Source organism: Pleurodeles waltl, chromosome 1_2, assembly GCF_031143425.1.
Source record: "Pleurodeles waltl isolate 20211129_DDA chromosome 1_2, aPleWal1.hap1.20221129, whole genome shotgun sequence".
Lineage (NCBI taxonomy): Eukaryota > Metazoa > Chordata > Amphibia > Caudata > Salamandridae > Pleurodeles > Pleurodeles waltl.
The window spans coordinates 1298397788-1298424573 of NC_090437.1; the positions used below are offsets into that span (position 1 = coordinate 1298397788).

The window sequence follows — 26786 nt, forward strand, 5'->3', positions numbered from 1 at the left end:
GAAAATGTCTGTTCTCCCATTCTTATACAACATGAAGACATACAGGTAGAGAAGAAAATCAGTTTTTTATGCAGCCCTCTGAATATAGTTATAGTATCTTGCCCATTGGTGAATAAGTTGATTTGCATGGTGGTGCTAGTTTTAGTATGCACATTGAGCAACTGTCTGCTTTGAATGTTCCTGTACTTCGGGTTCCCGCAAGAGTCTAACCTACCAATTCCCTCATACTATTAAAGTTGAGTGCATCAATTAACCCGGTCTTGGAGTACCCTGATTAATACTGTGTGAACAGCATTGAAGTCAATTGTGATCACAAGGCAGCCCTTAAATCTATGCATATGGACCGTCATTACGCTTGCTTTCTGTTCCCTTCTTTGGCTCTTTAAACAGTAACCATTAAAGCAACAATCCATGCGACTGAACCACACTTCGGTCAACAAAATGTCAATTTATATCGCAAACCACATCTTTACATTCAAAGCTAACTTCCTTATTGAGGAGTGTGCCTACTTCCAGATAAGGAGCAACAGCAATTGCCTCCAATTTCAAAACGCTTTGACCATGCTCTTGCCACCACCAAAACACTAGGTTCGGTGGCATGTGTAGCTGCAGATACACATGCTGTGCATAGTCCGCCGTCTGGTGTTGGGTCGGAGTGTTACAAGTTGTTTTTCTTCGAAGAAGTCTTTTCGAGTCACGAGACCGAGGGACTCCTCCTTTGTTTCCATTGCGCATGGGCGTCGACTCCATCTTAGATTGTTTTTTTTCCGCCATCGGGTTTGGACGTGTTCCTTTTCGCTCCGTGTTTCGGGACGGAAAGATAGTCATAACTTCGGAAAACTACGTCGGTATTGTTTTGTTCGGTATCGGGTTAGATTAGAATCGACACCGAATCCTGAAGAGCTCCGGTAGCCCTTCGGGGTAATTTCGATCCCCCGTCGGGGCCTGGTCGGCCCGACCGCGTGCAACATCGAGACTGATGGAACGGACCCCGTTCCGATTCTGTCCTAAATGCCACAGTAAATATCCCTATACAGACCAGCATTTGGTCTGTAACTTGTGCCTGTCACCCGAGCACAAGGAAGAAACGTGTGAGGCCTGTCGAGCGTTTAGGTCGAGAAAAACGCTCCGTGACCGAAGAGCCAGACGGTTGCAGATGGCGTCCACGCCGACAGGACAACGAGGGTTCGAGGAACAGGGAGAAGAAGAGGAAGCCTTCTCCATCCATGAATCTGACTCGGAAGAATTCGACGTCGAAGAAACCGTGAGTAAGACGTCGAAGCAAGCACCACACGGGAAAACAGACAAAGCCCAGGGGACGCCACTGCCAACAGGCCATGGCTCAACCCATAAAGTAGGTGACCGTCCATCGGCACCGAAAAAAGGCGAACTGGTGCCGAGGTCGTCCGACTTGGGTCGAGACACAGGCACGCAGCAATCTCTGGACCGAGAAAGTGCTGCAGAAAAGGGTCGACACCGAGACAGCACCACCGAGGCTGCTCGGCACAGAGACAGCGGCACCGAAGATGGCCGACGCCGAGAAAGTTCGACACCGAAAAAGAGAAAAATCTCGTCGGAGCCGAAAACAACAAAAGACACGGTTTCAGTGCCTAAACGACCAGCAACTGAACCGACAGCCAGTTCGTACTCAGAGGAACAATCACTGTCCTCCCAAATGCGCAAACACAGGTTTGAGGAAGATTTACAAACCACAGATGTAGACCACACCCAAAAGCGGATCTTCATACAAAGTGGTACAGGGAAGATCAGCACTCTTCCCCCAATCAGGAGGAAAAGGAAACTCGATTTCCAACCACAAGAAAAGACACCACAAGCAAAAGTGGTAAAGAAGGTAACTCCACCACCCTCTCCACCACCGGTAACTCATACATCACCGGCACAGACTCCGTCACATTCACCAGCTCATACCACTATGAGCCAAGATGACCAGGATGCGTGGGATCTCTGACGCCCCAGTATCAGACAATATCCCTGAGTCGTACCCTACTAAGCCCTCACCACCTGAAGACAGTACAGCGTATGCACAGGTGGTAGCTAGGGCAGCAGAGTTCCATAACGTGTCTTTACACTCAGAGCCTGTCAAAGATGACTTCCTTTTCAACACCCTCTCCTCCACCCATAGCAATTATCAAAGCCTCCCTATGCTCCCGGGAATGCTAAGGCACGCTAAACAGATCTTTAAAGAACCTGTCAAAAGCAGAGCAATAACTCCAAGGGTGGAGAAGAAATATAAAGCACCGCCCACGGACCCTGCTTTTATCACATCACAACTGCCACCAGATTCAGTTGTCGTAGGAGCAGCTCGTAAAAGAGCCAACTCGCACACATCAGGCGACGCACCACCTCCAGACAGGGAGAGCCGCAAGTTCGACGCAGCTGGGAAAAGGGTTGCAGTACAAGCTGCAAACCAGTGGCGCATCGCTAACTCGCAGGCGCTCCTAGCGCGATATGACAGAGCCCATTGGGACGAGATGCAGCATCTTATCGAGCATCTACCCAAAGAATTCCAGAAACGGGCAAAACAAGTGGTTGAGGAGGGACAAAATATCTCCAACAACCAAATACGTTCCTCTATGGATGCAGCGGATACAGCTGCAAGAACAATAAATACCGCGGTAACCATAAGGAGGCACGCATGGTTGCGCACATCCGGCTTCAAACCCGAGATACAACAGGCAGTGCTCAATATGCCTGTAAGGAAATGCCTCCTTGGCATGGTTGCCCCCTGACTTTTTGCCTGTGCTGATGCTATGTTTACAATTAAAAGTGTGCTGAGGCCTGCTAACCAGGCCCCAGCACCAGTGTTCTTTCCCTAACCTGTGCTGTTGTATCCACAATTGGCAGACCCTGGCATCCAGATAAGTCCCTTGTAACTGGTACTTCTAGTACCAAGGGCCCTGATGCCAAGGAAGGTCTCTAAGGGCTGCAGCATGTCTTATGCCACCCTGGAGACCTCTCACTCAGCACAGACACACTGCTTGCCAGCTTGTGTGTGCTAGTGAGGACAAAACGAGTAAGTCGACATGGCACTCCCCTCAGGGTGCCATGCCAGCCTCTCACTGCCTATGCAGTATAGGTAAGACACCCCTCTAGCAGGCCTTACAGCCCTAAGGCAGGGTGCACTATACCATAGGTGAGGGTACCAGTGCATGAGCATGGTACCCCTACAGTGTCTAAACAAAACCTTAGACATTGTAAGTGCAGGGTAGCCATAAGAGTATATGGTCTGGGAGTTTGTCAAACACGAACTCCACAGCACCATAATGGCTACACTGAAAACTGGGAAGTTTGGTATCAAACTTCTCAGCACAATAAATGCACACTGATGCCAGTGTGCATTTTATTGTAAAATACACCACAGAGGGCACCTTAGAGGTGCCCCCTGAAACTTAACCGACTATCTGTGTAGGCTGACTAGTTTTAGCAGCCTGCCACAAACCGAGACATGTTGCTGGCCCCATGGGGAGAGTGCCTTTGTCACTCTGAGGCCAGTAACAAAGCCTGCACTGGGTGGAGATGCTAACACCTCCCCCAGGCAGGAATTGTCACACCTGGCGGTGAGCCTCAAAGGCTCACCTCCTTTGTGCCAACCCAGCAGCACACTCCAGCTAGTGGAGTTGCCCGCCCCCTCCGGCCAGGCCCCACTTTTTGGCGGCAAGGCCGGAGAAGATAATGAGAAAAACAAGGAGGAGTCACTGACCAGTCAGGACAGCCCCTAAGGTGTCCTGAGCTGAGGTGACTCTAACTTTTAGAAATCCTCCATCTTGCAGATGGAGGATTCCCCCAATAGGGTTAGGAATGTGACCCCCTCCCCTTGGGAGGAGGCACAAAGAGGGTGTACCCACCCTCAGGGCTAGTAGCCATTGGCTACTAACCCCCCAGACCTAAACACGCCCTTAAATTTAGTATTTAAGGGCTACCCTGAACCCTAGAAAATTAGATTCCTGCAACTACAAGAAGAAGGACTGCCTAGCTGAAAACCCCTGCAGAGGAAGACCAGAAGACGACAACTGCCTTGGCTCCAGAAACTCACCGGCCTGTCTCCTGCCTTCCAAAGATCCTGCTCCAGCGACGCCTTCCAAAGGGACCAGCGACCTCGACATCCTCTGAGGACTGCCCCTGCTTCGAAAAGACAAGAAACTCCCGAGGACAGCGGACCTGCTCCAAGAAAAGCTGCAACTTTGTTTCCAGCAGCTTTAAAGAACCCTGCAAGCTCCCCGCAAGAAGCGTGAGACTTGCAACACTGCACCCGGCGACCCCGACTCGGCTGGTGGCGATCCAACACCTCAGGAGGGACCCCAGGACTACTCTGATACTGTGAGTACCAAAACCTGTCCCCCCTGAGCCCCCACAGCGCCGCCTGCAGAGGGAATCCCGAGGCTTCCCCTGACCGCGACCCTTTGAACCTAAAGTCCCGACGCCTGGGAGAGACCCTGCACCCGCAGCCCCCAGGACCTGAAGGACCGGACTTTCACTGGAGAAGTGACCCCCAGGAGTCCCTCTCCCTTGCCCAAGTGGAGGTTTCCCCGAGGAATCCCCCCCTTGCCTGCCTGCAGCGCTGAAGAGATCCCGAGATCTCTCATAGACTAACATTGCGAACCCGACGCTTGTTTCTACACTGCACCCGGCCGCCCCCGCGCCGCTGAGGGTGAAATTTCTGTGTGGACCTGTGTCCCCCCCGGTGCCCTACAAAACCCCCCTGGTCTGCCCTCCGAAGACGCGGGTACTTACCTGCAAGCAGACCGGAACCGGGGCACCCCCTTCTCTCCATTCTAGCCTATGTGTTTTGGGCACCACTTTGAACTCCTGCACCTGACCGGCCCTGAGCTGCTGGTGTGGTGACTTTGGGGTTGCTCTGAACCCCCAACGGTGGGCTACCTTGGACCAAGAACTAAGCCCTGTAAGTGTCTTACTTACCTGGTTAACCTAACAAATACTTACCTCCCCCAGGAACTGTGAAAATTGCACTAAGTGTCCACTTTCAAAACAGCTATTTGTCAATAACTTGAAAAGTATACATGCAATTTTGATGATTTGAAGTTCCTAAAGTACTTACCTGCAATACCTTTCGAATGAGATATTACATGTAGAATTTGAACCTGTGGTTCTTAAAATAAACTAAGAAAAGATATTTTTCTATATAAAAACCTATTGGCTGGATTTGTCTCTGAGTGTGTGTACCTCATTTATTGTCTATGTGTATGTGCAACAAATGCTTAACACTACTCCTTGGATAAGCCTACTGCTCGACCACACTACCACAAAATAGAGCATTAGTATTATCTATTTCTACCACTATTTTACCTCTAAGGGGAACCCTTGGACTCTGTGCATGCTATTCCTTACTTTGAAATAGCACATACAGAGCCAACTTCCTACATTGGTGGATCAGCGGTGGGGTACAAGACTTTGCATTTGCTGGACTACTCAGCCAATACCTGATCACACGACAAATTCCAAAATTGTCATTAGAAATTGATTTTTGCAATTTGAAAAGTTTTCTAAATTCTTAAAAGACCTGCTAGGGCCTTGTGTTAGATCCTGTTTAGCATTTCTTTTAGAGTTTAAAAGTTTGTAAAAGTTTGAATTAGATTCTAGAACCAGTTGTAGATTCTTAAAAAGTATTCCAACTTTTAGAAGCAAAATGTCTAGCACAGATGTGACTGTGGTGGAACTCGACACCACACCTTACCTCCATCTTAAGATGAGGGAGCTAAGGTCACTCTGTAAAATAAAGAAAATAACAATGGGCCCCAAACCTACCAAAATACAGCTCCAGGAGCTTTTGGCAGAGTTTGAAAAGGCCAACCCCTCTGAGGGTGGCAACTCAGAGGAAGAGGATAGTGACTTGGAGGACAATTCCCCCCTACCAGTCCTATCTAGGGAGAACAGGGTCCCTCAAACCCTGACTCCAAAAATAATAGTCAGAGATGCTGGTTCCCTCACAGGAGAGACCAACACCTCTGAAATCACTGAGGATAGCCCCAGTGAAGAGGACATCCAGTTAGCCAGGATGGCCAAAAGATTGGCTTTGGAAAGACAGATCCTAGCCATAGAGAGGGAAAGACAAGAGATGGGCCTAGGACCCATCAATGGTGGCAGCAACATAAATAGGGTCAGAGATTCTCCTGACATGTTGAAAATCCCTAAAGGGATTGTAACTAAATATGAAGATGGTGATGACATCACCAAATGGTTCACAGCTTTTGAGAGGGCTTGTGTAAGCAGAAAAGTGAACAGATCTCACTGGGGTGCCCTCCTTTGGGAAATGTTCACAGGAAAGTGTAGGGATAGACTCCTCACACTCTCTGGACAAGATGCAGAATCTTATGACCTCATGAAGGGTACCCTGATTGAGGGCTTTGGATTCTCCACTGAGGAGTACAGGATTAGGTTCAGGGGGGCTCAAAAATCCTCGAGCCAGACCTGGGTTGACTTTGTTGACTACTCAGTGAAAACACTAGATGGTTGGATTCAAGGCAGTGGTGTAAGTAATTATGATGGGCTGTACAATTTATTTGTGAAAGAACACCTGTTAAGTAATTGTTTCAATGATAAACTGCATCAGCATCTGGTAGACCTAGGACCAATTTCTCCCCAAGAATTGGGAAAGAAGGCGGACCATTGGGTCAAGACAAGGGTGTCCAGGACTTCAACAGGGGGTGACCAAAAGAAAGGGGTCACAAAGACTCCCCAGGGGAAGGGTGATGAGACAACCAAAACTAAAAATAGTCAAGAGTCTTCTACAGGCCCCCAAAAACCTGCACAGGAGGGTGGGCCCAGAGCCTCTTCACAAAACAATGGGTACAAGGGTAAAAACTTTGATCCCAAAAAGGCCTGGTGTCATAGCTGTAAACAGCATGGACACCAAACTGGAGACAAGGCCTGTCCCAAGAAAGGTTCCACTCCAAACTCCCATCCAGGTAACACTGGTATGGCTAGTCTCCAAGTGGGATCAACAGTGTGCCCAGAGCAAATCAGGGTCCACACTGAAGCTACTCTAGTTTCTGAGGGTGGGGTGGATTTAGCCACACTAGCTGTCTGGCCGCCTAACATGCAAAAATACAGACAGCAACTCTTAATTAATGGGACTAGAATAGAGGGCCTGAGGGATACAGGTGCCAGTGTCACCATGGTGACAGAGAAACTGGTTTCCCCTGGCCAATACCTGACTGGAAAAACTTACACAGTCACCAACGCTGACAATCAGAGAAAAGTACATCCCATGGCAATGGTTACTTTAGAATGGGGAGGGGTCAATGGCCTGAAACAGGTGGTGGTCTCCTCAAATATCCCAGTGGACTGTCTGCTTGGAAATGACCTGGAGTCCTCAGCATGGGCTGAGGTAGAACTAAAAACCCATGCAGCAATGCTGGGTATCCCTGAACTGGTGTGTGTGAAAACAAGAGCACAGTGCAAGGCACAGGGTGAACAAGTAGAGCTGGAGTCTGGAAGAATGGCCCAGCCTACCAAGAGAACAGGAAAGTCAGTTGGGAAACCAACTGCAACACAGCAAAAGAAAGGGAACCTCTCTTCTCAGGAAGAAGTTCTGCCCTCTGAGGGAACTGAGCCTTTGGAGCTTGAACCTTACCAGGTTGAGCTCTTAGGCCCAGGGGGACCCTCAAGGGAGGAGCTGTGTAAGGGACAAGAAACCTGTCCCTCTCTTGAAGGCCTTAGGCAGCAAGCTGCTGAAGAGTCCGAAGGCAAGAAAAATGGAACGCATAGGGTCTATTGGGAAGATGGACTCCTGTACACTGAGGCCAGAGACCCCAAACCTGGTGCCACTAGGAGAGTGGTAGTGCCTCAGCTGTTCAGAGAGTTCATCCTAACATTGGCCCATGACATTCCCCTTGCTGGACATTTGGGACAAACCAAGACGTGGGAGAGGTTAGTCAACCACTTCTACTGGCCCAATATGTCCAACATGGTTAAGGAGTTTTGCCTCTCCTGCCCCACCTGTCAAGCCAGTGTTAAGACAGGTGGGCATCCAAAGGCCCCCCTCATTCCACTTCCAGTGGTGGGGGTTCCCTTTGAAAGAGTGGGTGTGGACATAGTTGGTCCACTGGAACCTCCCACAGCCTCAGGAAATATGTATATCCTGGTAGTAGTGGATCATGCTACCAGGTATCCTGAAGCTATTCCCCTTAGGTCGACTACTGCCCCTGCAGTAGCCAAGGCCCTCATTGGTATCTTTACCAGAGTGGGTTTCCCTAAGGAGGTGGTGTCTGACAGAGGTACCAACTTCATGTCAGCATACCTAAAGCACATGTGGAATGAGTGTGGGGTGACTTATAAATTCACTACACCATACCATCCACAAACTAATGGCTTAGTTGAGAGATTCAACAAGACATTAAAGGGCATGATCATGGGGCTCCCAGAAAAACTCAAAAGGAGATGGGATGTCCTCTTGCCATGCCTGCTTTTCGCTTACAGAGAGGTGCCACAGAAGGGAGTAGGATTCTCACCCTTTGAACTTCTGTTTGGTCATCCTGTAAGGGGACCACTTGCCCTTGTTAAAGAAGGCTGGGAGAGACCTCTCCATGAGCCTAAACAGGACATAGTGGACTATGTACTTGGCCTTCGCTCTAGAATGGCAGAGTACATGGAAAAGGCAACCAAAAACCTTGAGGCCAGCCAACAGCTCCAGAAGTTTTGGTATGACCAAAAGGCTACACTGGTTGAGTTCCAACCAGGGCAGAAAGTCTGGGTTCTGGAGCCTGTGGCTCCCAGGGCACTCCAGGACAAATGGAGTGGCCCTTACCCAGTACTAGAGAGGAAGAGTCAGGTCACCTACTTGGTGGACCTGGGCACAAGCAGGAGCCCCAAGAGGGTGATCCATGTAAACCGCCTTAAGCTCTTCCACGACAGGGCTGATGTCAATCTGTTGATGGTAACAGATGAGGATCAGGAGGCAGAGAGTGAACCTCTCCCTGATCTCCTGTCATCAGACCCAAAAGATGGTACAGTAGATGGAGTGATCTACTCAGACACCCTCTCTGGCCAACAGCAAGCTGATTGTAGGAGAGTCCTACAACAGTTTCCTGAACTCTTCTCCTTAACCCCTGGTCAGACACACCTGTGTACCCATGATGTGGACACAGGAGACAGCATGCCTGTCAAGAACAAAATCTTTAGACAGTCTGACCATGTTAAAGAAAGCATCAAGGTGGAAGTCCACAAGATGCTGGAATTGGGAGTAATTGAGCGCTCTGACAGCCCCTGGGCTAGCCCAGTGGTCTTAGTCCCCAAACCTCACACCAAAGATGGAAAGAAAGAGATGAGGTTTTGTGTGGACTACAGAGGGCTCAATTCTGTCACCAAGACAGATGCCCATCCAATTCCAAGAGCTGATGAGCTCATTGATAAATTAGGTGCTGCCAAATTTCTAAGTACCTTTGACTTGACAGCAGGGTACTGGCAAATAAAAATGGCACCTGGAGCAAAAGAAAAGACAGCATTCTCCACACCTGATGGGCATTATCAGTTTACTGTTATGCCCTTTGGTTTAAAGAATGCCCCTGCCACCTTCCAAAGGTTGGTGAATCAAGTCCTTGCTGGCTTGGAGTCATTTAGCACAGCTTATCTTGATGATATTGCTGTCTTTAGCTCCACCTGGCAGGATCACCTGGTCCACCTGAGGAAGGTTTTGAAGGCTCTGCAATCTGCAGGCCTCTCTATCAAGGCATCCAAATGCCAGATAGGGCAGGGAACTGTGGTTTATTTGGGACACCTTGTAGGTGGAGGCCAAGTTCAGCCACTCCAACCCAAGATCCAGACTATTCTGGACTGGGTAGCTCCAAAAACCCAGACTCAAGTCAGGGCATTCCTTGGCTTGACTGGGTATTACAGGAGGTTTGTGAAGGGATATGGATCCATTGTGACAGCCCTCACTGAACTCACCTCCAAGAAAATGCCCAAGAAAGTAAACTGGACTGTGGAATGCCAACAGGCCTTTGACACCCTGAAACAGGCAATGTGCTCAGCACCAGTTCTCAAAGCTCCAGATTATTCTAAGCAGTTCATTGTGCAGACTGATGCCTCTGAACATGGGATAGGGGCAGTTTTGTCCCAAACAAATGATGATGGCCTTGACCAGCCTGTTGCTTTCATTAGCAGGAGGTTACTCCCCAGGGAGCAGCGTTGGAGTGCCATTGAGAGGGAGGCCTTTGCTGTGGTTTGGTCCCTGAAGAAGCTGAGACCATACCTCTTTGGGACTCACTTCCTAGTTCAAACTGACCACAGACCTCTCAAATGGCTGATGCAAATGAAAGGTGAAAATCCTAAACTGTTGAGGTGGTCCATCTCCCTACAGGGAATGGACTTTATAGTGGAACACAGACCTGGGACTGCCCATGCCAATGCAGATGGCCTTTCCAGGTTCTTCCACTTAGAAAATGAAGACTCTCTTGGGAAAGGTTAGTCTCATCCTCTTTCGTTTGGGGGGGGGTTGTGTAAGGAAATGCCTCCTTGGCATGGTTGCCCCCTGACTTTTTGCCTGTGCTGATGCTATGTTTACAATTGAAAGTGTGCTGAGGCCTGCTAACCAGGCCCCAGCACCAGTGTTCTTTCCCTAACCTGTACTGTTGTATCCACAATTGGCAGACCCTGGCATCCAGATAAGTCCCTTGTAACTGGTACTTCTAGTACCAAGGGCCCTGATGCCAAGGAAGGTCTCTAAGGGCTGCAGCATGTCTTATGCCACCCTGGAGACCTCTCACTCAGCACAGACACACTGCTTGCCAGCTTGTGTGTGCTAGTGAGGACAAAACGAGTAAGTCGACATGGCACTCCCCTCAGGGTGCCATGCCAGCCTCTCACTGCCTATGCAGTATAGGTAAGACACCCCTCTAGCAGGCCTTACAGCCCTAAGGCAGGGTGCACTATACCATAGGTGAGGGTACCAGTGCATGAGCATGGTACCCCTACAGTGTCTAAACAAAACCTTAGACATTGTAAGTGCAGGGTAGCCATAAGAGTATATGGTCTGGGAGTTTGTCAAACACGAACTCCACAGCACCATAATGGCTACACTGAAAACTGGGAAGTTTGGTATCAAACTTCTCAGTACAATAAATGCACACTGATGCCAGTGTACATTTTATTGTAAAATACACCACAGAGGGCACCTTAGAGGTGCCCCCTGAAACTTAACCGACTATCTGTGTAGGCTGACTAGTTTTAGCAGCCTGCCACAAACCGAGACATGTTGCTGGCCCCATGGGGAGAGTGCCTTTGTCACTCTGAGGCCAGTAACAAAGCCTGCACTGGGTGGAGATGCTAACACCTCCCCCAGGCAGGAATTGTCACACCTGGCGGTGAGCCTCAAAGGCTCACCTCCTTTGTGCCAACCCAGCAGGACACTCCAGCTAGTGGAGTTGCCCGCCCCCTCCGGCCAGGCCCCACTTTTTGGCGGCAAGGCCGGAGAAGATAATGAGAAAAACAAGGAGGAGTCACTGACCAGTCAGGACAGCCCCTAAGGTGTCCTGAGCTGAGGTGACTCTAACTTTTAGAAATCCTCCATCTTGCAGATGGAGGATTCCCCCAATAGGGTTAGGAATGTGACCCCCTCCCCTTGGGAGGAGGCACAAAGAGGGTGTACCCACCCTCAGGGCTAGTAGCCATTGGCTACTAACCCCCCAGACCTAAACACGCCCTTAAATTTAGTATTTAAGGGCTACCCTGAACCCTAGAAAATTAGATTCCTGCAACTACAAGAAGAAGGACTGCCTAGCTGAAAACCCCTGCAGAGGAAGACCAGAAGACGACAACTGCCTTGGCTCCAGAAACTCACCGGCCTGTCTCCTGCCTTCCAAAGATCCTGCTCCAGCGACGCCTTCCAAAGGGACCAGCGACCTCGACATCCTCTGAGGACTGCCCCTGCTTCGAAAAGACAAGAAACTCCCGAGGACAGCGGACCTGCTCCAAGAAAAGCTGCAACTTTGTTTCCAGCAGCTTTAAAGAACCCTGCAAGCTCCCCGCAAGAAGCGTGAGACTTGCAACACTGCACCCGGCGACCCCGACTCGGCTGGTGGCGATCCAACACCTCAGGAGGGACCCCAGGACTACTCTGATACTGTGAGTACCAAAACCTGTCCCCCCTGAACCCCCACAGCGCCGCCTGCAGAGGGAATCCCGAGGCTTCCCCTGACCGCGACCCTTTGAACCTAAAGTCCCGACGCCTGGGAGAGACCCTGCACCCGCAGCCCCCAGGACCTGAAGGACCGGACTTTCACTGGAGAAGTGACCCCCAGGAGTCCCTCTCCCTTGCCCAAGTGGAGGTTTCCCCGAGGAATCCCCCCCTTGCCTGCCTGCAGCGCTGAAGAGATCCCGAGATCTCTCATAGACTAACATTGCGAACCCGACGCTTGTTTCTACACTGCACCCGGCCGCCCCCGCGCCGCTGAGGGTGAAATTTCTGTGTGGACCTGTGTCCCCCCCGGTGCCCTACAAAACCCCCCTGGTCTGCCCTCCGAAGACGCGGGTACTTACCTGCAAGCAGACCGGAACCGGGGCACCCCCTTCTCTCCATTCTAGCCTATGTGTTTTGGGCACCACTTTGAACTCTGCACCTGACCGGCCCTGAGCTGCTGGTGTGGTGACTTTGGGGTTGCTCTGAACCCCCAACGGTGGGCTACCTTGGACCAAGAACTAAGCCCTGTAAGTGTCTTACTTACCTGGTTAACCTAACAAATACTTACCTCCCCCAGGAACTGTGAAAATTGCACTAAGTGTCCACTTTCAAAACAGCTATTTGTCAATAACTTGAAAAGTATCCATGCAATTTTGATGATTTGAAGTTCCTAAAGTACTTACCTGCAATACCTTTCGAATGAGATATTACATGTAGAATTTGAACCTGTGGTTCTTAAAATAAACTAAGAAAATATATTTTTCTATATAAAAACCTATTGGCTGGATTTGTCTCTGAGTGTGTGTACCTCATTTATTGTCTATGTGTATGTGCAACAAATGCTTAACACTACTCCTTGGATAAGCCTACTGCTCGACCACACTACCACAAAATAGAGCATTAGTATTATCTATTTCTACCACTATTTTACCTCTAAGGGGAACCCTTGGACTCTGTGCATGCTATTCCTTACTTTGAAATAGCACATACAGAGCCAACTTCCTACACACGTGTTCCCCTACCTAGACGATTGGCTAATCAAGACCAACTCCCTAACAAAGTGTTCACACCACACAGATTATGTCATACAAACCCTCTACAAACTAGGGTTCTCCATCAACTATACAAAGTCACACATTCTGCCGTGCCAAACACAGCAATACTTGGGAGCGACAATCAACACAACAAAAGGGATAGCCACTCCAAGTCCACAAAGGGTTCAAAATTTTTACAAAGTCATACAAGCCATGTATCCAACACAAAAAATACATGCAAAGATGGTGTTAAAACTCCTAGGCATGATGTCCTCATGCATAGCCATTGTCCCAAACGCAAGATTGCACATGAGGCCCTTACAACAGTGCCTAGCATCACAATGGTCACATGCACAGGGTCACCTTCTAGATCTGGTGTTGATAGACCGCCAAACATACATCTCGCTTCTATGGTGGAACAGTATAAATTTAAACAAAGGGCGGCCTTTCCAAGACCCAGTGCCACAATACGTGATAACTACAGATGCTTCCATGACAGGGTGGGGAGCACACCTCAATCAACACAGCATCCAAGGACAATGGGATGTACATCAAAGAAGGTTTCATATAAATCACCTCGAATTGTTAGCAGTATTCCTAGCGTTGAAAGCATTTCAACCCATCATAATCCACAAATACATTCTTGTCAAAACAGACAACATGACAACAATGTATTATCTAAACAAACAGGGGGGAAACACACTCGACACAGCTGTGTCTCCTAGCACAAAGGATATGGCAGTGGGCAATTCACAACCACATTCGCCTAATAGCACAGTTTATTCCAGGGATCCAGAACCAGCTAGCAGACAATTTCTCTCGGGATCACCAACAAGTACACGTATGGGAGATTCACCCCCAAATTCTAAAATCTTACTTCCAAATTTGGGGAACACCTCAAATAGACCTATTTGCAACAAAAGAGAATGAAAAATGCCAAAACTTCGCATCCAGGTACCCACACCAGCAGTCTCAAGGCAATGCTCTATGGATGAATTGGTCAGGGATATTTGCGTACGCTTTTCCCCCTCTCCCTCTTCTTCCATATCTAGTAAACAGATTGAGTCAAAACAAACTCAAACTCATACTAATAGCACCTACATGGGCAAGACAACCTTGGTATACAACACTACTAGACCTGTCAGTAGTGCCTCATGTCAAACTACCCAACAGACCAGATCTGTTAACACAGCACAAACAACAGATCAGGCATCCAAACCCAGCATCGCTGAATCTAGCAATTTGGCTCCTGAAATCCTAGAATTTGGACACTTAAACCTCACACAAGAATGTATGGAGGTCATAAAACAAGCTAGAAGGCCATCCACTAGACACTGCTATGCAAGTAAATGGAAAAGATTTGTTTGCTACTGCCATAATAATCAAGTTCAACCATTACATGCATCTCCAACAGATATAGTAGGATACTTACTACATTTGCAGAAATCAAATCTGGCCTTGTCTTCCATAAAGATACATCTCGCAGCAATATCTGCATACCTGCAGATTACTCATTCAACTTCACTGTTTAGAATACCTGTCATTAAAGCATTTATGGAAGGCCTAAAAAGAATTATACCACCAAGAACACCACCTGTTCCTTCATGGAACCTCAACATTGTCTTAACAAGACTCTGGTCCACCTTTCGAACCCATGCATTCTTGCGAAATACAATACCTAACGTGGAAAGTTGCATTTCTCATTGCCATTACATCTCTAAGAAGAGTAAGTGAAATTCAGGCGTTTACTATACAGGAACCATTTATTCAAATACACAAAAATAAGGTAGTTCTAAGAACCAATCCAAAATTCTTACCAAAAGTTATCTCACCGTTTCAGTTAAGTCAAACAGTAGAACTACCAGTGTTCTTTCCACAGCCAGACTCAATAGCTGAAAGGGCACTACATACATTAGACATCAAAAGAGCACTAATGTACTACATTGACAGAACAAAACTAATTAGGAAAACAAAACAACTATTTATTGCATTTCAAAAACCTCATACAGGAAACCCAATATCAAAGCAAGGTATAGCCAGATGGATAGTTAAGTGCATCCAAACCTGCTACCTTAAAGCAAAGAGAGAGCTGCCTATTACACCAAAGGCACACTCAACCAGAAAGAAAGGCGCTACCATGGCCTTCCTAGGAAATATTCCAATGAACGAAATATGTAAGGCAGCAACATGGTCTACGCCTCACACATTTACTAAGCACTACTGTGTAGACGTGCTATCTGCACAACAAGCCACAGTAGGTCAAGCTGTACTAAGAACTTTATTTCAAACTACTTCCACTCCTACAGGCTGAACCACCGCTTTTGGGGAGATAACTGCTTACTAGTCTATGCACAGCATGTGTATCTGCAGCTACACATGCCACCGAACGGAAAATGTCACTTACCCAGTGTACATCTGTTCGTGGCATTAGTCGCTGCAGATTCACATGCGCCCACCCGCCTCCCCGGGAGCCTGTAGCCGTTTGGAAGTAATCTCCAACATTTGTAAATATATTACCTTAACCTTTATCTTGTACATACGCATTCATTCCATTGCATGGGCACTATTACTAACATACACAACTCCTACCTCACCCTCTGCGGGGAAAACAATCTAAGATGGAGTCGACGCCCATGCGCAATGGAAACAAAGGAGGAGGAGTCCCTCGGTCTCGTGACTCGAAAAGACTTCTTCGAAGAAAAACAACTTGTAACACTCCGACCCAACACCAGACGGCGGACTATGCACAGCATGTGAATCTGCAGCGACTAATGCCACGAACAGATGTACACTGGGTAAGTGACATTTTCCTTACTGAAAATAATCATTACAACTAGTTTGTTAGGTACACACATCCACAAATCCGCTTACAATCTGCTTATAAGTGCAAATAAAGCCACATCTTGTTTGGCGTAGGCCTTCTAACCTCACACCCTCCAGCCATAATCTCTCACAAATTCCTCTACATCTAAACCCATTCTAATGATACACCTTAGGAACCAATAAAAATCAGTGGTTTTGCAGTATCATCTGATATATCAAGCACTTTACACAAGTTCCAGTCAGTACAATTGAGTAATCATGGTAACCAAATTCCCAGTAAATTTTGAAAACTTGGTCTGTCAGAACCAAAGTATGCGCACCTTTCACTCAGCTCATTTTTTTATTTTGAGCTGATAGCCCTGAGACTAAACCCAGTTAACGTGGCAGCGAATAAGGCTTGACCTCTGGATCTGGTTTTACAAAAGAGTGGGATGTGTGCAGATAGGAGTATGGATGAGCGGCTGTCTGGAAGATTAGCAGAAGCAATTGTTGGGGTGTGCTGGACCATTGTTATGTAGCGCCTTGTAAGTGTGGTGAAGGAGTTTGAAATGTTTGTGAATGGTGAGCCAGTGGAGCTCCTTCAGGTGTGGTGTGATAAGAGTGTAGTGTGAGAGTTTGAGAGTGATTCAGGCTGCAGAGTTCTGAATGGTGTGCAGCCTTTTAGTCGGTGTATTATTGATCCTGGCATATCAGATGTAGTAAGTTGGTGCTATATATACTATACCAACATGAAGTATAGTGCACAGAGTCCAGGGGTTCCCCAGAGTCTTAACAGAGGCTAAAGTAGATAATACTAATGCTTTCTTTTGTGGTAGTGTGGTCACGCAGGTAGGCTGATCAGAGAGTAGTGCAAAGCATTTGTTGGAGGCACATACTCAATGACTAACTCCAGGCCAATTGTTTTTATATAGCAAAAATATATTTTGTTAATTTATTACTAGAACCAGATGGGGGATAGGTCAGCACCTGGGGAGCCACAGGATCACATCAAACATACACCCTCAGCGGCGCAGGGGCGGCCGGGTGCAGGTTGCAAACACAGAGCTAGACACCCAATGCTTTTCAATGGGGGTGGCCTTGGTTGGGTCACATAAGATTCTGCAGACGAGGTCCAGGAGGTCGGTTCTGGGAAGCCAAAGGCTTGACAGGCAGGAGAGGTGCCCGCTGCAGTCGGTGGGATTCCCCAAGGCCAGGGGGGGCTGTGGATGCAGGAGTACCTTTAGGCATTGGGAATCGGATCTGATCGCCGTTAGGGGGAGCTTTTGGACTTGGGCTGCAGGCATTGTTGTGGTGGGCTCAACCCAGGATGTACTTTGTCTGGCTCACCTGGGGACCTCCTCTGGACTGGCGGGCCTTCAGGACTCAGGCCGTGGGTGTTGGGTGCAGGGTGGACAGGATCGCGGGCGGTTCTGGAGTCTTTACGGTGATTTCTTCTGGATAAGGCCGCTGTCCTCTGGAGTTCTTGGTCCTTAAAGCTGCAGACAGGCCGGTAGGGCTGGGGGCCAAGTAATTTGTCATCTGGAGTCTTCCCTGCTGGGGTTAGCTTAGCAATCCTTCTTTTTTTTTTTTTTTTTGCATCTTCTTGAGTTTGCCAGGAATCTGGTGAGAGCGTTCCCCTAAATATACTAGATTTAGAGATGTTACAGGGGTCAGAGAGCAGTAGCCAATGGCTATTGTCTGAGGGTGGCTACACTAATCCTGTGCCCACTTTTTGGGGAGGTAGTCACATTCCTAACCCTATTGGTCCCTATCCTCCAAAACAAGATGGAGGATTCTGCAAGGTGGGGGGTCATTTCAGCTCTGGTCACCTTAGGAGTGGTCCCAGCTGAAGTGGTCACGCCTCCTTGTTTTTCCTAGCTTTCCCGCTTGACTTGCTGCCAAAAGTGGGGCTTGGTGTGGGGGGGCGGCATCTCCACTAGCTGGAGTACCCTGGGTCACTGTTACAGGAGGCTGAAGCCTTTGAGGCTCACTGCCAAGTTATACAACTGTGTAGGGGGGAGAGCAGGTTTTGTTTCTGACCCCAGAGAGCACAAAGGTTCTCACCCCATGTGGTCAGAAACGTGTCTGCTAGTAGCAGGCTGGCATTGCCTGGTCTGTCCTGCACTAAAGGGTTTGGTAAAATACAGGGGGCCTATCTAAGATGACCTCTGGGTACATTTTACAATAAACCCAACACTGGCATCACTGTGGGTTTATTGTGCTGAGAGGTTTGATAACAAACATCTCAGTCTTCAGTGAAGCCAACATGGAGCTGTGGAGTTCGTAATGACAAACTCCCAGCTCATGTACTCGATATGGCTACACTGCACTTACAATGTCTAAGAATGGACTTAAACAATGTAGGGGCATATTGCTCATGCAGCTATGCCCTCATCTGTGGGATAGTGTACCCTGCCTTCGGCCTGTAAGGCCTGCTAGAGGGGTGAATTACCTATGCCACTGGCAGTGTTTTGTGGGCATTGCACCCTGAGAGGAATGCCATGTCGACTTAACCTTTTTCTCCCCACCAGCACACGCAATCTGCAATGGCAGTGAGCATTTTTGGTGAGAGGTCCCTTAGGGTGGCACAATACATGTTGCAGCCATTAGGGACCCTCCCCGGCCACAGAGACCTTGGTACCACTGGTATCTTTTAGAAGGAACTTAGTTGTGTGCCAGCGGTGTGCCAATTGTGGAAACATTGTTACAGTTTAGGGAAAGGACACTGGTGCTGGGGTCTGGTTTGCAGGATCCCCAGCACACACTGATCAACAATACCATGCAAAAAGTGGGGGGAAGAGGAGTAACCATACCAAAAGGGGCACTTTCCTACAGCACGCGTTTCCGTAGTCCTGAACATTATATTCCTGTCTAAATTAATCTACACCTTCAGCTATTTAAGGGAATCACTGCACCACTCCAATGAGAAGTCCTTCGCTAAAAGGTGGGTATTAGCCCATAGGCGAGCAGGTGTAACATAAAGCATGCTTTGAATAGTATTGAGAGTTTAGCAGCCCAGGGTCCCAAAGTGAGTGCAAACACAATGGACAATAGGAGGTACTCCTGCGTTGTACCACGGTGATATGGGCAAGGTCGATGTAGCACCATTAATTTGCACTTGGACCACCGGAGACAAGTACAATAGCCTGATTCAGTCCGTAAATACCTATAGTATTTCTCAGCATTACAGTGAAAAGGTGTAAGGAAATGCCTCCTTGGCATGGTTACCCCCTGACTTTTTGTTTTGATTTGAAAGGGTGCTGAGGCCTGCTAACGAGGCCCCAGCACCAGTGTTCTTTCCCTAACCTGTACTTTTGTTTACACAGTTGGCACACCCTGGCATCCATGTAAGTCCCTTGTAACTGGTACTCCTGGTACCAAGGGCCCTGATGCCAGGGAAGGTCTCTAAGGGCTGCAGCATATCTTATCCCACCCTGGGGACCCCTCACTCAGCACAGACACACTGCTTACCAGCTTGTGTGTGCTGGTGAGGACAAAACGAGTAAGTCGACATGGCACTCCCCTCAGGGTGCCATGCCAACCTCACACTGCCTATGCAGTATAGATAAGTCACCCCTCTAGCAGGCCTTACAGCCCTAAGGCAGGGTGCACTATACCATAGGTGAGGGCACCAGTGCATGAGCACTGGGCCCCTACAGTGTCTGAGCCAAACCTTAGACATTGTAAGTGCAGGGTAGCCATAAGAGTATATGGTCTGGGAGTCGTCATACACGAACTCCACAGCACCATAATGGCTACACTGAAAACTGGGAAGTTTGGTATCCAACTTCTCAGCACAATAAATGCACACTGATGCCAGTGTACATTTGATTGTAAAATACACCCCAGAGGGCACCTTAGAGGTGCCCCCTGAAACCTTAACCAACTACCCGTGTAGGCTGACTGGTTTTAGCAGCCTGCCACACTCGAGACCTGTTGCTGGCCACATGGGTAGAGTGCCTTTGTCACTCTGTGGCTAGTAACAAAGCCTGCACTGGGTGGAGATGCTTATCACCTCCCCCTTGCAGGAGCTGTAACACCTGGTGGTGAGCCTCAAAGGCTCACCCCCTTTGTTACAGCACCACAGGGCATTCCAGCTAATGGAGTTGCCCGCCCCCTCCGGCCACGGCCCCACTTTTGGCGGCAAGGCCGGAGGAGATAATGAGAAAAACAAGGAGTCGTCACTGGCCAGTCAGGACAGCCCTAAGGCAACCTGAGCTGAAGTGACTCTGACTTTTAGGAATCCTCCATCTTGCAGATGGAGGATCCCCCCCAATAGGGATAGGAATGTGACCCCCTCCCCTTGGGAGGAGGCACAAAGAGGGTGTAGCCACCCTCAAGGACAGTAGCCATTGGCTACTGCCCTCCCTGACCTAAACACACCCCTAAATGCTGTATTTAGGGGCTCCCCTGAACCTAGGAACTCAGATTCCTGCAGCCTAAGATGAGGACTGCTGAGTTGAAAAACCCTGCAGAGAAGACGGAGACACCAACTGCTTTGGCCCCAGCCCTACCGGCCTGTCTACCCCCTTCTGAAGAAACTGCTCCAGCGACGCTTTCCCCAGGACCAGCGACCTCTGAATCCTCAGAGGACTGCCCTGCTCTAGAAGGACCAAGAAACTCCAGAGAACAGCGGCCCTGTTCACCAAAGACTGCAACTTTGTTTCCAAAGGAGCAACTTAAAGACAACTGCGTTTCCCGCCAGAAGCGTGAGACTTTCAACTTTGCACCCAACGCCCCCGGCTCAACTTGTGGAGAAACAACACTTCAGGGGGGACTCCCCGGCGACTACGAGACCGTGAGTAGCCAGAGATGCCCCCCCCCTGACCGCCTGACTCCCAGATCCCGACGCCTGGAAAAGACTCTGCACCCGCAGCCCCCAGGACCTGAAAGATTGGAACTCCAGTGCACGAGTGACCCCCAGGAGGCCCTCTCCCTTGCCCAGGTGGTGGCTACCCCGAGGAGCCCCCCCCCCCCCCTCCCCCCCCTCTCCCTCTCTTGCCTGCCTGCATCGCTGAAGAGACCCCTTGGTCTCCCATTGATTCCAATTGAAAACCCGACGTGCACACTGCACCCGGCCGCCCCCGTGATGCTGAGGGTGTACTTTCTGTGCTAACTTGTGGCCCCCCCCCCCCCCCAAAAACCCCCTGGTCTGCCCTCCGAAGACGCGGGTACTTACCTGCTGGCAGACCGGAACCGGGGCACCCCCTTCTCTCCATTGAAGCCTATGCGTTTTGGGCACCACTTTGAACTCTGCACCTGACCGGCCCTGAGCTGCTGGTGTGGTGACTTTGGGGTTGCTCTGAACCCCCAACGGTGGGCTACCTTGGACCCCAATCTTAACCCCGTAGGTGGTTTACTTACCTGCAAAAACTAACATTACTTTACCTCCCCCAGGAACTGTGAAAATTGCACTGTCCACTTTTAAAACAGCTAAATGTGTTTTATGTAAAAAGTATATATGCTATTGTAATTCTTCAAAGTTCCTAAAGTACTTACCTGCAATACCTTTCAAATGAGATATTACATGTAGAATTTGAACCTGTGGTTCTTAAAATAAACTAAGAAAAGATATTGTTCGATGGCATATGTTGCTGCAGATACACATGTTTGGCACAGTCCGCTGCCTGGTGTTGGGCTCGGAGTATTACAAGTTGTTTTTCTTCGAAGAAGTCTTTTTGGTCACGGGACCGAAGGACTCCTCCCTCCTCGGCTCCATTGCGCATGGGCGTCGACTCCATCTTAGATTGTTTTTTTCCGCTGTCGGGTTCGGACGTATTCCTTTTCGCTCCGTGTTTCGGTTCGGAAAGTTAGTCAGAATCTCGGAAGAAAGCGTCGGTATTGTTCCGTTCGGTATCGGGATAGTTAGGTACATCGACACCGATCATCGGAAGACTTTGGGGTAGTTTCGATCCCCCATCGGGGCCTGGTCGGCCCGACCGCGTGCGACATCGAAGCCGATGGAACGGACCCCGTTTCGTTTCTGCCCAAAATGTCACAGTAAGTATCCTTATACAGATCAGCACTTGGTCTGTAACTTGTGCTTGTCCCCCGAGCACAAGGAGGATACCTGTGAAGCCTGTCGAGCCTTCCGGTCCAGAAAAACACTCCGGGACCGAAGAGCCAGGCGTCAACAAATGGCGTCCACGTCGACAAAACAACGTTTCGACGAGGAAGAGGAAACATTCTCGGTTCCGGAATCAGAATCCGGAGACTCCGACGTCGAACAACAGCAACAAACTGTGAGTAAGACGTCGAAAAGTAAATCCATTGACAAACCGAAAGCCCAGGGGACGCCACTGCCAACAGGCCATGGCTCGACCCATAAAACAGGCGACCCGTCGAAGGCGCCAAAAAAGGGCACACCCATAGCGAAGACACCCGACTCCGGTCGAGGGACCGCCATGGAGCAACCTCGGAGCCGAGAAAGCGGCTCAGAGAAACAAAAACAAGATACCGGCACCGAAAAACATCGGCACCGAGAATCCATGCCGAAAGGAACAAAAATTCTGTCGGTGCCGAAACCGAAAAAAGATTCTCTCTCGGCGCCGAAAAATACCACACCTTCATCCTACTCAGAGGAACAAGGAATAAGTGGCCAAATGCACAGATTTGGACAAGAGCTCCAAAGTGTAGAATCGGACTACACAGAAAAGAGACTGTACATCCAGCACGACACAGGGAAGATATCAACCCTTCCCCCAATCATGAGGAAAAGAAGGATCGGACTTCCAAAGGATGACGCACAACCACAAGCCAAAGTGGTTAAAAAAGTCACGCCTCCGCCCTCTCCACCACAGGCATCGCCGGCACAAACACCGCCACAAATGCACTCACCAGCGCAAACTACCATAAGTCATGACGATCAGGATCAAGACGCTTGGGACCTGTATGACACCCCAGTGCCGGACAATGATCCAGAGTCATACCCCACAAAGCCGTCACCGCCAGAGGACAGTACCTCATACTCGCAACTGGTGGCTAGGGCAGCAGAATTCCACAATGTCCAACTGCATTCCGATCCTATAGAGGATGATTTTTTATTTAACACCCTCTCGGCTACACACAGCCAATATCAATGTCTCCCAATGCTACCAGGGATGTTACGGCACGCAAAACAAATTTTTGAAGAGCCCGTAAAATCAAGAGCCATCACCCCAAGGGTGGATAAGAAATACAAACCACCACCCACAGACCCAGTGTTTATTACTTCGCAGTTACCACCTGACTCCGTGGTAGTAGGGGCAGCTCGCAAGAGAGCAAATTCACATACATCTGGCGACGCCCCACCTCCGGACAAAGAAAGCCGAAAATTTGATGCGGCAGGGAAAAGAGTAGCATCACAGGCAGCCAACCAGTGGCGCATCGCAAATTCACAAGCGCTGCTGGCCAGATATGACCGCACACACTGGGACGAGATGCAACTTCTCGTAGACCATCTTCCCCAGGAATACCAAAAAAGGGCGCAGCAAATAGTGGAAGAGGGACAAACGATCTCAAACAATCAAATCCGCTCTTCACTAGACGCAGCCGATACTGCAGCAAGAACAGTCAACACTGCTGTCACCATAAGGAGACACGCTTGGCTACGCACTTCAGGCTTCAAACCTGAAATCCAGCAGGCTGTCCTTAATATGCCCTTCAACGAGAAACAACTTTTTGGCTCTGAAGTGGATACAGCCATTGAAAAACTTAAAAAGGACACAGACACGGCCAAGGCCATGGGCGCACTCTACTCCCCGCAGAGCAGAGGCTCTTTCAGAAAAACTCCATTTAGAGGGGGGTTTCGTGGCCAACCCACAGACACCACCAGCCAACAAACAAGAACCACACCATATCAGGGTTCCTTCCAAAGGGGAGGTTTCAGGGGATATCGGGGGGGGTCAATTCCCAAGGAGTAGGGGAAGATTCCAGACTCCAAAAACACCTCCACCTAAACAGTGACTTTCAAGTCGCGCAACCCCTTCACTCAACACCAGTGGGGGGAAGACTAAGCCAATTCTACCAATCTTGGCAACAGATTACAACAGACAATTGGGTATTAGCAATAATCCAACATGGCTATTGCATAGAATTCCACAACTTCCCACCAAACATCCCCCCCAAAACACGCAAAATGTCACCACAACATTTAGAACTTTTAGGACTAGAAGTTCAAGCACTACTGCAAAAGGATGCAATAGAGTTAGTACCAGTACAACAAAAAAACACAGGAGTTTACTCCCTGTACTTTCTAATTCCAAAAAAAGACAAAACATTAAGACCAATATTAGATCTCAGGACACTAAATACCTACATCATATCGGACCATTTTCACATGGTCACACTACAAGACATCATTCCACTGCTCAAACAGCAAGATTACATGACCACATTAGACCTAAAGGATGCGTACTTTCATATACCAATACACCCTTCTCACAGAAAGTACCTACGGTTCGTATTCAAAGGAATACATTACCAATTCAAGGTGTTGCCATTCGGAATAACAACTGCACCAAGAGTGTTCACAAAATGTCTAGCAGTAGTAGCAGCACACATCAGGAGACAACAGATACATGTGTTCCCTTACCTAGACGATTGGCTAATCAAGACCAACACAGTAAAAAAATGCGCAAACGACACCACATTTGTCATACAAACCCTTCACAAACTGGGGTTTTCCATCAACTATACAAAATCACACCTAGAACCGTGTCAAACACAACAATATCTAGGAGCAACCATCAACACATCAAAAGGAATTGCCACTCCAAGTCCACAAAGAGTGCAGGCATTCCACAAGGTAATAAGTGCTATGTTTCCAAACCAAAAGATACAAGCAAAACATGTGCTAAAACTTCTAGGCATGATGTCATCATGCATAGCCATTGTCCCAAACGCAAGACTACACATGCAACCCTTACAACAGTGTCTAGCATCACAATGGTCACAGGCACAGGGTCAACTTCAAAATCTGGTGTTGGTAGACCGCCAAACATACCTCTCGCTTCTATGGTGGAACAGCAAAAATTTAAACAAAGGGCGGACATTTCAAGACCCAGTGCCTCAATACGTTATAACAACAGATGCTTCCATGACAGGGTGGGGAGCACACCTCAATCACCACAGCATTCAAGGACAATGGGATATACACGAAACAAAATTTCATATCAATTACCTAGAACTGTTAGCAGTATTTCTAGCGTTAAAAGCCTTCCAACCCATAATAACACACAAATACATTCTTGTCAAAACAGACAACATGACAACAATGTATTATTTAAACAAACAAAGAGGAACACACTCAACACAATTGTGCCTCCTAACGCAAAAAATTTGGCAGTGGGCGATTCACAACAACATTCGCCTAATAGCACAATTTATTCCAGGAATACAAAACCAACTAGCAGACAACCTTTCGCGAGACCACCAACAAGTCCACGAATGGGAAATTCACCCCCAAGTTCTGAACAAGTACTTTCAAATTTGGGGAACACCCCAGATAGATTTGTTCGCAACAAAAGAAAACTCAAAATGCCAAAACTTCGCATCCAGGTACCCACACCGCGAATCACAAGGCAATGCTCTATGGATGAGTTGGTCAGGGATATTTGCGTACGCTTTTCCCCCTCTCCCTCTCCTTCCATATCTAGTAAACAAGTTGAGTCAAAACCAACTCAAACTCATACTAATAGCACCCACATGGGCAAGACAACCTTGGTATACAACTCTACTAGACCTTTCACTAGTACCGCATGTCAAACTACCCAACAGGCCAGATCTGTTAACACAACACAAACAACAGATCAGGCATCCAAACCCAGCATCATTGAATCTGGCAATTTGGCTCCTGAAATCCTAGAATTCGGACACTTAGACCTCACACAAGAATGCATGGAGGTCATAAAACAAGCTAGAAAACCTTCCACTAGACACTGCTATGCATCTAAGTGGAAAAGATTTGTTTACTACTGCCATGCCAATCAAATACAACCATTACATGCCTCTACTAAAGACATAGTAGGATACTTACTACATTTGCAAAAAAGCAAATCTCGCTTTTTCATCTATAAAAATACACCTCGCAGCAATATCTGCTTACCTACAAACTACTCATTCATCGTCTCTATTTAGAATACCAGTTATTAAAGCATTCATGGAAGGGCTAAAAAGAATTATACCACCAAGAACACCACCAGTTCCTTCATGGAATCTTAACATCGTCTTAACAAGACTCATGGGTCCACCTTTCGAACCCATGCATTCCTGTGAAATGCAATATCTAACCTGGAAGGTCGCATTTCTCATTGCAATCACATCCCTCAGAAGAGTAAGTGAAATACAGGCATTTACCATACAAGAACCATTTATTCAAATACACAACAATAAAATAGTTCTCAGAACAAATCCAAAATTTCTGCCAAAAGTAATCTCACCATTCCATTTAAATCAAACAGTAGAATTGCCAGTGTTCTTCCCACAACCAAATTCTGTGGCTGAAAGGGCACTACATACATTAGACATCAAAAGAGCACTAATGTATTACATTGACAGAACAAAGCTAATCAGGAAAACAAAACAACTGTTCATAGCTTTTCAAAAACCACACATAGGAAATCCAATCTCTAAACAAGGCATTGCTAGATGGATAGTCAGATGCATTCAAACATGCTATCTTAAAGCCAAAAGAGAATTGCCTATTACACCAAAGGCACACTCAACCAGAAAGAAAGGTGCTACAATGGCCTTTCTAGGAAACATTCCTATGAGCGAAATATGTAAGGCTGCAACCTGGTCTACGCCTCATACGTTTA

General features: G+C 48.2%; 1 protein-coding gene across 4 annotated transcripts in view; it reads left to right on the forward strand.

Moving 5' to 3' along the window:
• LOC138250501 (uncharacterized) overlaps positions 1–26786 on the forward strand; it is a 328067-nt gene that overhangs the window by 283477 nt on the left and 17804 nt on the right. The window lies entirely within an intron of this gene.